Raw genomic sequence first — 10,242 nt, forward strand, 5'->3', positions numbered from 1 at the left:
AATCAAGCAACAAAATTATCATCAACAACTTAAAGAATAAGCTAGGATCCAAGAAAGGCAAATGGGCTGAAGAACTTCCATATGTTCTTTGGGCTGATAGAACAACACCTAAGAATGCTACAGGTCAAACACCATTCTCATTATTATTTGGAGCAGAAGCTGTAATCTCTATAGAGATGGTGGCTCCCACTGCCAGAACAAGCATCTGTGATCCTCAAGCCAACAGCGAAAGACTTGTTCAAGATCTAGACATTGTTGATGAACTCAGAGACTTAGCAAAAATCAGGATGGTTGCATACCAACATAGGATGGTCGGGGCATATAACAAGAATATCAGGATCCGAATGTTTCAAGAAGGAGATCTGGTCCTAAGGAAAGTCTTTCAAAATACGACTAATCCAACAGATGGAAATCTAGCACCCAAGTGGGAAGGACCTTCTTGATCGAGTCAGAAGCTGGAAAAAAGGCATACCACTTACTTACAATGGAAGGTGATCGACTACCAAGCCTGGAATGCCATCTACCTCAAAAAGTATTATATGTAATCAGGATCAAGGATCCTTAATGGTTCAAAGATCCTAAAGTCTGTAAAATCTTATACTACTATTTATTCCTTTTAAATTTTTGTGACTTATGGTTAATCAAAGATAATGATATTCTTAACATTTGCTTTCACCAAGTTTTAAGTTTATGCAGAAAATGCATATTTCAAGTGAGAATACAAAGGTTAAGGGGTTGGCCAGCTCTCTCCCACGTTTAAGGTATAATCTTATATAATTATACCTTCTAAGGGTTAAAGGTTTTCACCTTTCAAATGAATAGAGTTTTGACACTCTCGCCTGGAGCACACGCTATCCAAAGTGTAGTTCGAGGCAATGGGACCAGTACACGCTTAGTGGCTGACAATTTCATTGTAGTTGGCTATATGGAGGATCCTAATAAAATGGTAGACATGCCATATCAAATTTCAAACATTTTCATGTTAGCCATGGTTTCTAACATTTTCATGTTAGCTAAGGTTTTGGCGTTTTCACGTCACTTACATTTGGGCTTGACCTCAGTTTCTTTAAGTTTGACACCATTTTGTTTGGGCTTGATCCCAGTGGCTTTAAGTTTGACACCAGTTTATTTGGGCTTGACCCCAATTTCTTTAAGTTTGACACCAATTTCTTTGGGCTTGACCCCGGTTTTTTTCAGCTTTACCCCAGTTTCTTTGGGATGGACCCTAGTTTCTTTGGGCTTGACACCAGTTTCTTTGAGCTTGATCACAGTTTCTTTGGGTTTGAACCCAGTTTTTTTGGGCTTGACCCTTGTATTTTTGGGCGTGTCCCCAATTTTTTTAGGTTTGACTCCAGTTTATATGGTTAATCGACTTAAGTGCTAAGATATTTGCTACTGGTATCCCAAATGCAACTACAAGTATCGTCGAAATGTTTATGGTAACTTAGATCTAATCGGACTTTCTGGTATAGACTTTATTTATCAAGCTATACTCATTCAAATTGTATTTTTGAAAACCATTATCTTCAAGGGTCTAGGATCCTTAGTCTTTATTTGAAAGGATAACTTGTTTTAAATCTTTCAAATTATAAATCATAATGACTATGTTTTCATAATAATAAATGGTCAACGAATAAATAAAGGATTAAAGTTGTTATTATGCCACCTTGATTTACCAAAACTGTTAACCTGGAGTTCTCCATTTAAGCATGGTCCATCCACCTGGGTTAGAACAAGAGTTACTAGATGTTCATGATTTGCAGGGAAAATAAAGAAAGGGGCACCAAAGGCTTCATCCTCGTAAAAAGAAGACCCCTCCACCTTTGCTACCCCTCAGAATTGTCCAAGGATCATGGATCCTTTACCCTAATTATCTTTTGTCTTATTACAAACCATCATACTTCAAAACAGAAAAACACATAAAAAAAGTGGGCGCAGGCCTAGGCTCAACATCCTTCATCGCCCACCTTAGCAGCTCCTTCTTCAGCAGCAACTCCACCTTCACTAGCTCTGATCCCTTCAGCTGCAGCCCGATCAGCTGCGGCCATAGTTCTCTCACCAGCTTCAGCCTCACTCCCTCCGAGCGCAACCAGTGGCGGAGCTACGCTTGTATGACCGGGTTCGCCCGAACCCAGTCTATTTTCGGTTTTATATATACGTATAGTACCGTATTGACGAACGAACCCAGTCTTTTCTAGAGACCGAACCCGCTATCGATTAAAAAAATCTTTGGCGGAATAGCTTGTCCATCCCAAACGATTGTCAGTTGAGTTCGAAAGTATCTTAGATGATTGTCAATTGAGTTCGAAAGTATCTTAGATGAAAAAAGAAAGAGTAAAAACGAGATAATTGAGTTTACGTAGATCCATTGGAGTGGCCCTGTTTCTTATTAAAAAGAAAAATGAAGAAGATGTCCAACTATATTGAACCTTCTTTTATAATTTAGCCAAAGGTGAAAAAAACAAAACGGGAGTAACCATTTATTATTTTGTTATTCTCTTTTAAACACTTTATTATTTGTTTATTATTCTTATTAATTGATCCAGCCTTATTATTTCGTTATTGATTTATTGTTCTAACCTTTTTTATTGTTCTTATTCTAACCTTTTTTATTATTCTTAGTTAATGTAAAAAACAAAACATTTAGCCATTATATTTTATTCTAATTTTAATTTATCTTCTTTTTAAAAAGATGACCCAACCCAATTTACCCCGACCCGAAAACTTTGATGTCGGATAATAATTTTGAACATCGAAAAATACCGAACCCATATGAAAACATTACTGTAGAGGGGGGAAGGGGTAGAGGACGACCTAAATTGACTTGGGATGAGAGGATTAGGCATGATCTCATGGACCTAAACCTCTCCGAGGACATGGTTGAGGATAGGAATCTTTGGAGAAGTAGAATTAAAGGTAAGGTTTTTTAGGAATAAATGAATACCTTAGGGCTTATACTTAACTTATTTAGGACACATACCATAATGGTATTTCCCCGCATATATTATTATTATTATTATTATTATTATTATTACTATTACTATTAGTATTATTAGTTTTGATATAACTGTTGAACTTGATCCCCTTTGTTCTGCTTCATACATATTATTATTATTATTATTATTAGCTCTTTACATAGCTATTGAACTTTGATTCCGTTTCTTTTGCTCCATGCATATGTACTTAGAGCCGAGGGTCTCTCTGGAACCCACCTCTTTATCCCTTTGGATAGAGGTACGGTGTGCCTACATCCCACCCTCCCCAGACCCTACTTATAGCTTTCCTGTCGGTGGGACCTCACTGGGTATGATTGATTGATTGATATGTAAAGATTCCTGGCTCCGCCATTGAGCGCAACCAATACTTGCTTCCACTTAGCCACCTCCCACGTTGATTTATCAAAAGCAGGATCACTAGCTTCAGCATCCATCTTGACTCTTACCTACAACACGGATTTGGTCGCCCACATCTTGGCTTCACCTATGGCCTGCTTCACCTCCTCATGGTTTTGTGCCTCCACAGCAAATAGTCGATCCTCCAGTTGTTTCTTTTCCTTCATTTGGAAACAACTTTGTCTTTAGCAGCAGCCATGGGCCGCATCCTAGAGAGTGTATCCTTTAGCTCCTTGACAACCTTCTCATGATAGCTTCTAGAAGAGTTCATGACCTACACATAAATATAAAGTGAGACAAAGATAAAATATCTTCAAAAGGAATACTTGATCTATCAACAAAAACAGATAGAATCAAGGATCCTTACAGTAGTCAGCATTTCATTAAGCTGCCTTTCAGCTTCAAAAGGATCCTCAAGCTTTGAAGGCTTCTTCCTCTTAGAGGCTCCAGACTTGGCACTGTTAGTCACAGCTCGCGGTTAAGGGAGTGCAATGGCCTTGGAAGTTTCCTTCTTAACGATGAGACTGTCAATATCATCCAAAGAAAACTGGGACGCGGACTTGCTTGACTTCTAAGCACCTACAAAATATATGAAAAAAAAAAAGATAAGTCTCATTTTATTGCTTTTACTTGTTATTACAAAATATTAAAACAACTTACTTGACATTTCACTTGATTCTAATTCTTGAGTAAATTCTTGGGAAATATCTTGAGCTTTATCCTTGAAAGTCCTGACAGCAGGATCCAGATCCAAGAAGGTTGTTACTCTTTCCTTGACACCGGGAATGTCACATGTGACATTCGTCAATTTCGGGTCCTATTTGTATTCGTTTGTGTATTCGTTTATCATGTAAACCGACCCGATTTATATCCCGAACATTTCAAATATAAAAAATATTGTATTTTATGTTACAAAATCATTCCCGCTTGTTCAATTTGAAAAACCCCTTTTACGGATTCGAAAAGGAACTTTTGGGACGCAAAACGAACCACGTAAGACGAGCTGACCAACCCAACCCCTCAAGCACACCGCGTCGCGTAGAGCGGCCTCAGACCTGCAGATGCCAAGTTCGTTTTTTTGTTGTTATTATCACTTGTTTGGCCCTTTAAACCAATGAGAAAGCTTGGAAATCTCTAAAGCAACCTTATGAATAACCCTAACACCTTATCCTTCATAAAACCAAGCCTCACCACTCATTTGAACCTGCTCATACTCATCAAACACTCTCAACCTAAGTTCTAAGCTCCAACCTTCAAGTTCTTACTTGTTTGACTTTCAAGACTCAAACAAGAGTTTCCTTTGTTTTCTACTAACTGCATATGATTCAAGTTTGTTGTTGCGTCATATATATATATAATATACACCCCTTGTTACCTTTGGTAGTTACTTATCCGGCCCCGGTTGGTTAAGTTTCAGGCCTTGTAAGGCAAGGCTACATGGAGGACTTTCGAGGTCCTTGTTATATATTTTCCGCATCTAACCATTTAACTTTACTATAGCTTACTAACTTCTGCTCATTTTAGTTTGTTTGTCATATCTACAAGTCCATGGTTAAGGGTTCTAAGAGTCTAGCCTCGGTTTAACCGTAAACCGAACTTTGTTTACTAGTTTTTGTTAAAGAATTGTTTAAACATGCTTTATGTTAGATTTAAGTTTCAAAAATCATTATTATACAAGTTCTTAGACATTGGGCATGTGGAAACCATCTATGAACTTATTGTGAGATGGAAACCGAACCAAACCGAACTTTCGTTTAAAGACTTTATTGTTAACTTTTTGGATGTAAAACTTAAGTTTCTTCATTTATAATTTATTATACAAGTTCTTTGATATTTGGGCATGTGGAAACCATCTACGAACTTATTGTGAGATGGAATCCGAACCAAACCGAACTAAACCGATTTTCACTCGCTTAAGACATACAAGTGTGTTTTTAGCTATCAAGACTTGTATAAATCTTTAAAAATACTTTATAAACTTATTTTAATTATCTTCTTAAGTACTTGGAAATATTGGATCCAACTTGATCTCATAACAAAGTTTGGACCGAAAAACCCGAACACTCGCTTAACGGGCGTTGTTAGTTCTAAAACAATAGAACTACATACTTGGTTAGGTCTTATTAAATTTTATTGAGTTATCTCATAACATCTACTATTTTGGAAAGTTGACTTTGGGTTTGACCAATTATCAAGACCCGAACCAACAACCCGAAACACTCGTTAAAACCCGCTTTAGTATCTATATTACAAAGGGACTTGCATTCTCGCATTTTTACCCACCTTATTACTTAACATAGGTTGAGTAAATATTAAGGGCTAGATACTTTAACCTGGTTTCAAGCAAACTTATATTTTTAAAGGACTATTGTTACAATTTATTAAATATTTACATTTTTAAACCTTAAACATTAAATGGTTTGCATTTATTATTATTTATTTTATTTAAAGACTTCCTAGACAAACATTATAGTTCAGGACTTCTTTTCATCTAGACTTTGCTCGTTAAACCTCATCCTTCCGGTTACTCGTCATTCTTATCGAATCAAGTTTGTTACTTGAATGTGAGTGCTTTCATACCCCGTTTTCCATCTTTCGTTTAGAGGGTGATATTGCATCCTTATTCAAACTAAATGCTTTATACTTGAGTCTTAAACCACAAAAGTTATTGTATACTTTACTTAAATAAATGCTCGATTTGGTGTTCTATGCTTACATGCTTATATGCAAATGTGTTTATCGCTTTTGGTTGGTTGATTCATAAATCCATGAACTATCTGGTATTCTCTTATAGCACGGTGCCGTTAATGCATTCTTATTAACGACCTCATGAAATCCGAATCTATTTGGTATTCTCTTATAGACGACGCTTCTAATGTATTCTTATTAGCAACCTCATTTTATCCAAATTATTGCTTTTATTTATTGTTTTGTATACAAGTTGTGGCATTTCTTATTATATACATATTGTTCAAAAACTATGAAATTGCTCACCAACCTTTGTGTTGATAAACTTTATTTTATGCAATGTTACAGGTTGAGTTTTGTTGACTCGAGAACTTGACAAAAAACGTTATCAAGACTATTAGGATATTAGCAAAAAAAACAATATATGTGTTTACTTTTATTCAATTTGTTTGTATGAACAAGATGTGATGTTTATTGATTTTATGAAATAAAAATGAGTTGATTAAATATTGTCGCTTCAATAGCGTCTTGTGTATTTGGGCAATCCGTTGCACCCCGGCATGTTCTGACGCCTTTGGTCGGGGTGTGACATCATACCCGGACCAAAGGCGGCGGAACATGCCGAGGTGTAACGATTGCCCATAAGCGCATGACACTAATTAAAGCGACAATATTTAACAAGCTCGTTTAATTTCACAACATCGAAAATGTCACATAACAATATCCATAAGGTTGTCACAATAAAATATAACGTTTTCACCGGGATCTTGAGTCAACCTAGATGCAAACCTATAACATTTCATAAAATAAATTTTATCAACACAAAGGTTGGTGAGCAATTCATAGTTTTGAGCATATGGGTATATAATAAGAAAAGCCACAATCTTGTAAACGAAACAATAAATAAATAGCAATAATTTGGATAATATGCGGTCGCTAATAATAAAACATTAGCCGCACCGTCTAAAAGGGGGTACCAAATAGATTCGGATTTCATGAGGTCGTTAATAAGAATTCATTAACGACACCGTGCTATAAGATAATACCAGATAGCTCACTGATTTATGAATCAACCTTCCAGAAGCGGTAAACACATAAGCATGTAATCATGTAAGCATAGAACACCAAATCGAGAATTTATTTAAGTAAAGTATACAATAACGTTTGCGGTTTATGGTTCAAGTATAAAGCATTTAATTTGAATAAGTATGAAATGTCACAAAATGAAAGATGGAAAATGGGGTACGAAAGTACTCGCGTTCAAGTAATAAACTTGAAAGATGGATGATTTGAAGTTTAACCGGAATGACGGGTTTTAACGAACGGAGCCTAAATAAAAGAAAGTCTTGAATTAGGAAGGTTGTCTTGAAAGTCCTTTAATAAAATACATGTTAAGAAATGTAAACAATTAAATTTCAAGGTACAAAATGTAACTATTTAAGAATTTATAATAATAACCCTTTAAAATGTAAGTTTTCTTGAAACCGGGTTAAAGTATCTAACCTTAATATTTACTCAACCTATGTTAAGTAATAAGGTGGGTAAAATGCAAGAATGCAAGTCCCTTTGGAATAAAGATACTAAAACGGGTTTTTTTAACGAGTGTTCGGGTTGTTAGTTTGGGTCTTGATAATTGGTCAAACCCAAAGTCAACTTTCCAAATTAATGAATGTTATGAGATAACTCAATAAAACTTAATAAGACTTAACCAAGTATGTAGTTCCATTGTTTTAGAACTAACTACGCACGTTAAGCGAGTCTTCGGTTTTGTCGGTCCAAACTTTTTTATTAGATCAAGTTGGATCCAGCGTTTCCAAGTACTTAAGAAAATAATTAAAATCAGTTTATAAAGTATTTTTAAAGAAATATACAATTCTCTATAGCTAAAAACACACTTGTGTGTCTTAAGCGAGTGAAAATCGGTTTAGTTCGGTTTGGTTCGGTTTCCATATCACAATAGGTTCATAGATGGTTTCCACATGCCTAAATATCAAGAACTTGTATAATAATTTATAAGTAATGATACTTAAGTTTTACAATTAAAAAGATAACAATAAAGTCTTTAAACAAAAGTTCAGTTTACGTTCTAGAGATATTTACGGTTAAACAGAGGCTAGACTCTTAGAACCCATAACCATGGAACATGTAAATATGACAAACACACTAAAATGAGCAGAATTTACGCATGATTAATATGTATAAACAAGTTATATAAGTATATATATATCAAGGACACGAAGTCCTCTATGTAGCCTTGCGTTACAAGGTCCGAAACCTCACCGACCGGGATCGGAGATGTAACTACCAAAGGTAACAAGGGTTGTATATTATATACATGTTGTTCCATCATATTCAAGTATTAATAAGACTACATAAGCTAATTAGAATGAAAGATTTAACTCAGTTTGGCTTTTGGTAGTCAAACCTTCAAGAACACTAAAAATAGCAACCTTGAATCTTTGTAGTTTGAGAGAGAATTTGGATATGCATCAGGGGAAAATGAATGAAAATGATGGTGTATATATTGGGTAAGGATAAGGGTCCAATATGAGTGTAAATAATAAGAGTTTGCATGCAAAATGGATCAAGACAAGACACAAGACAACAAAATTCGTCAAAAATGTTGCAGACCCCTCTAGGCGCCGTGCGACCTCACCTCCCTGCCCTAGCCGCGCAGCGTGGTATGTCCAGGGTGGGGTGGGTTGGCCCAGATTGTCTTGTGGGGTTCGTTTCGCGTCCCGGAAGTTCGTTTTTGATGTAATTTGATCGTTTTAAAGGCGTTTTCGAATCCGTAAAAGGGGTTTTTTAAATTGAACCAATTTGAATGATTTAGTAACATAAAAATCCAATATATTATATATCATAAGCTTCAGTTTACAAAACAGGTCGTTTACATAATAAAAGGTTACAAAACGAATACAAAACGAGACCCGAATTTGACGAATGTCATAGTATCCCCTACTTTAGGGAATTTCGTCCGGAAATTAAGATGAAGGTGATGATGTGAACAAGTGTGGATAATTCACTTTCCTTGCGTCTTCTCTTTCTCAAGTGAATTCCGCGCCACGCCGTGATTCCCATCGAACTTGACTAACCGAATACGACTACGCTTGGTTTTCTACTCGTTGCGATCCATAATCTCAACGGGTCGTTCAACCATGATCATCGACTCATCGACATGTACTTCATCGAGAGGTATATGGAGATTACCCTCGGCTAAGCACTTTTTATGATTAGAAACATGAAATGTCGGATGAACACCGGCAAGTTCTTCTTGTAGTTCGAGTCGATAAGCTACCTACCCAACATGCTCAAGGATTTTGAAAGGACCAACGAAACTAGGAGCTAACTTACCCTTCTTTCCAAAATGGACTACCCCCTTCCAAGGAGATACGTTTAGAAGGACAAGATCGTCGACATTAAATTCGATAGGTTTTCGCTGTTTTCGGCGTAACCCTTTTGACGATTCTAGCGGCTAGGAGGTTTTTACGGATTTTATCAATGACGTTGGTGGCTTCTTGGACCATTTAGGGTCCCGTGATTTGAGCTTCACTGATTTCATTCCAACTAATCGGAGAACGACATTTACGACCGCAAAGAGCTTGAAAAGGAGTCATATCAATGCTATAATGATAGCTATTGTTATAAGAAACTCAATTAACGGGATGTGAGAATCCAGTTCCCACCAAAATCAAGAACACACGCTCGTAGCATATCCTCGAGTGTTTGAATTTTACGTTTGGATTGACCTTCCGTTTGAGGATGATAAGTGGTGCTAAGATTGAGACGTGTTCCCAAAGTTTCTTGAAGTGAATGCCAAAAATGAGAGGTAAAACGAACATCCTGATCGGAGATGATAGACAATGGTAAACCGTGTCAGCACACAATTTCCCGAACATAGATTTGAGCAAGCTGCTCGACATAATACTTTTAGCGGATCAGAATGAAATGAGCAGAATTGGTCAAACGATCGATGATCACCAAAATTCTATCGTTTCCTTTTTGGGTGTTGGGTAATTTAGTGATAAAGTCCATAGCAATGTCTTCCCATTTCCAAACGGGAATCGGTGGTTGTTTGAGTAGACCAAAAGGTCTTTGATGTTCGGCTTTGACTTTTGAGCAAGTAAGACATTTAGATACAAACAACGCTACGTCCTTTTTC

This window comes from Bidens hawaiensis, unplaced genomic scaffold (genome assembly GCF_021521415.1).
Source record: "Bidens hawaiensis isolate Kalapana, Puna unplaced genomic scaffold, B.hawaiensis_p1.1 tig00014741_1, whole genome shotgun sequence".
NCBI lineage: Eukaryota > Viridiplantae > Streptophyta > Magnoliopsida > Asterales > Asteraceae > Bidens > Bidens hawaiensis.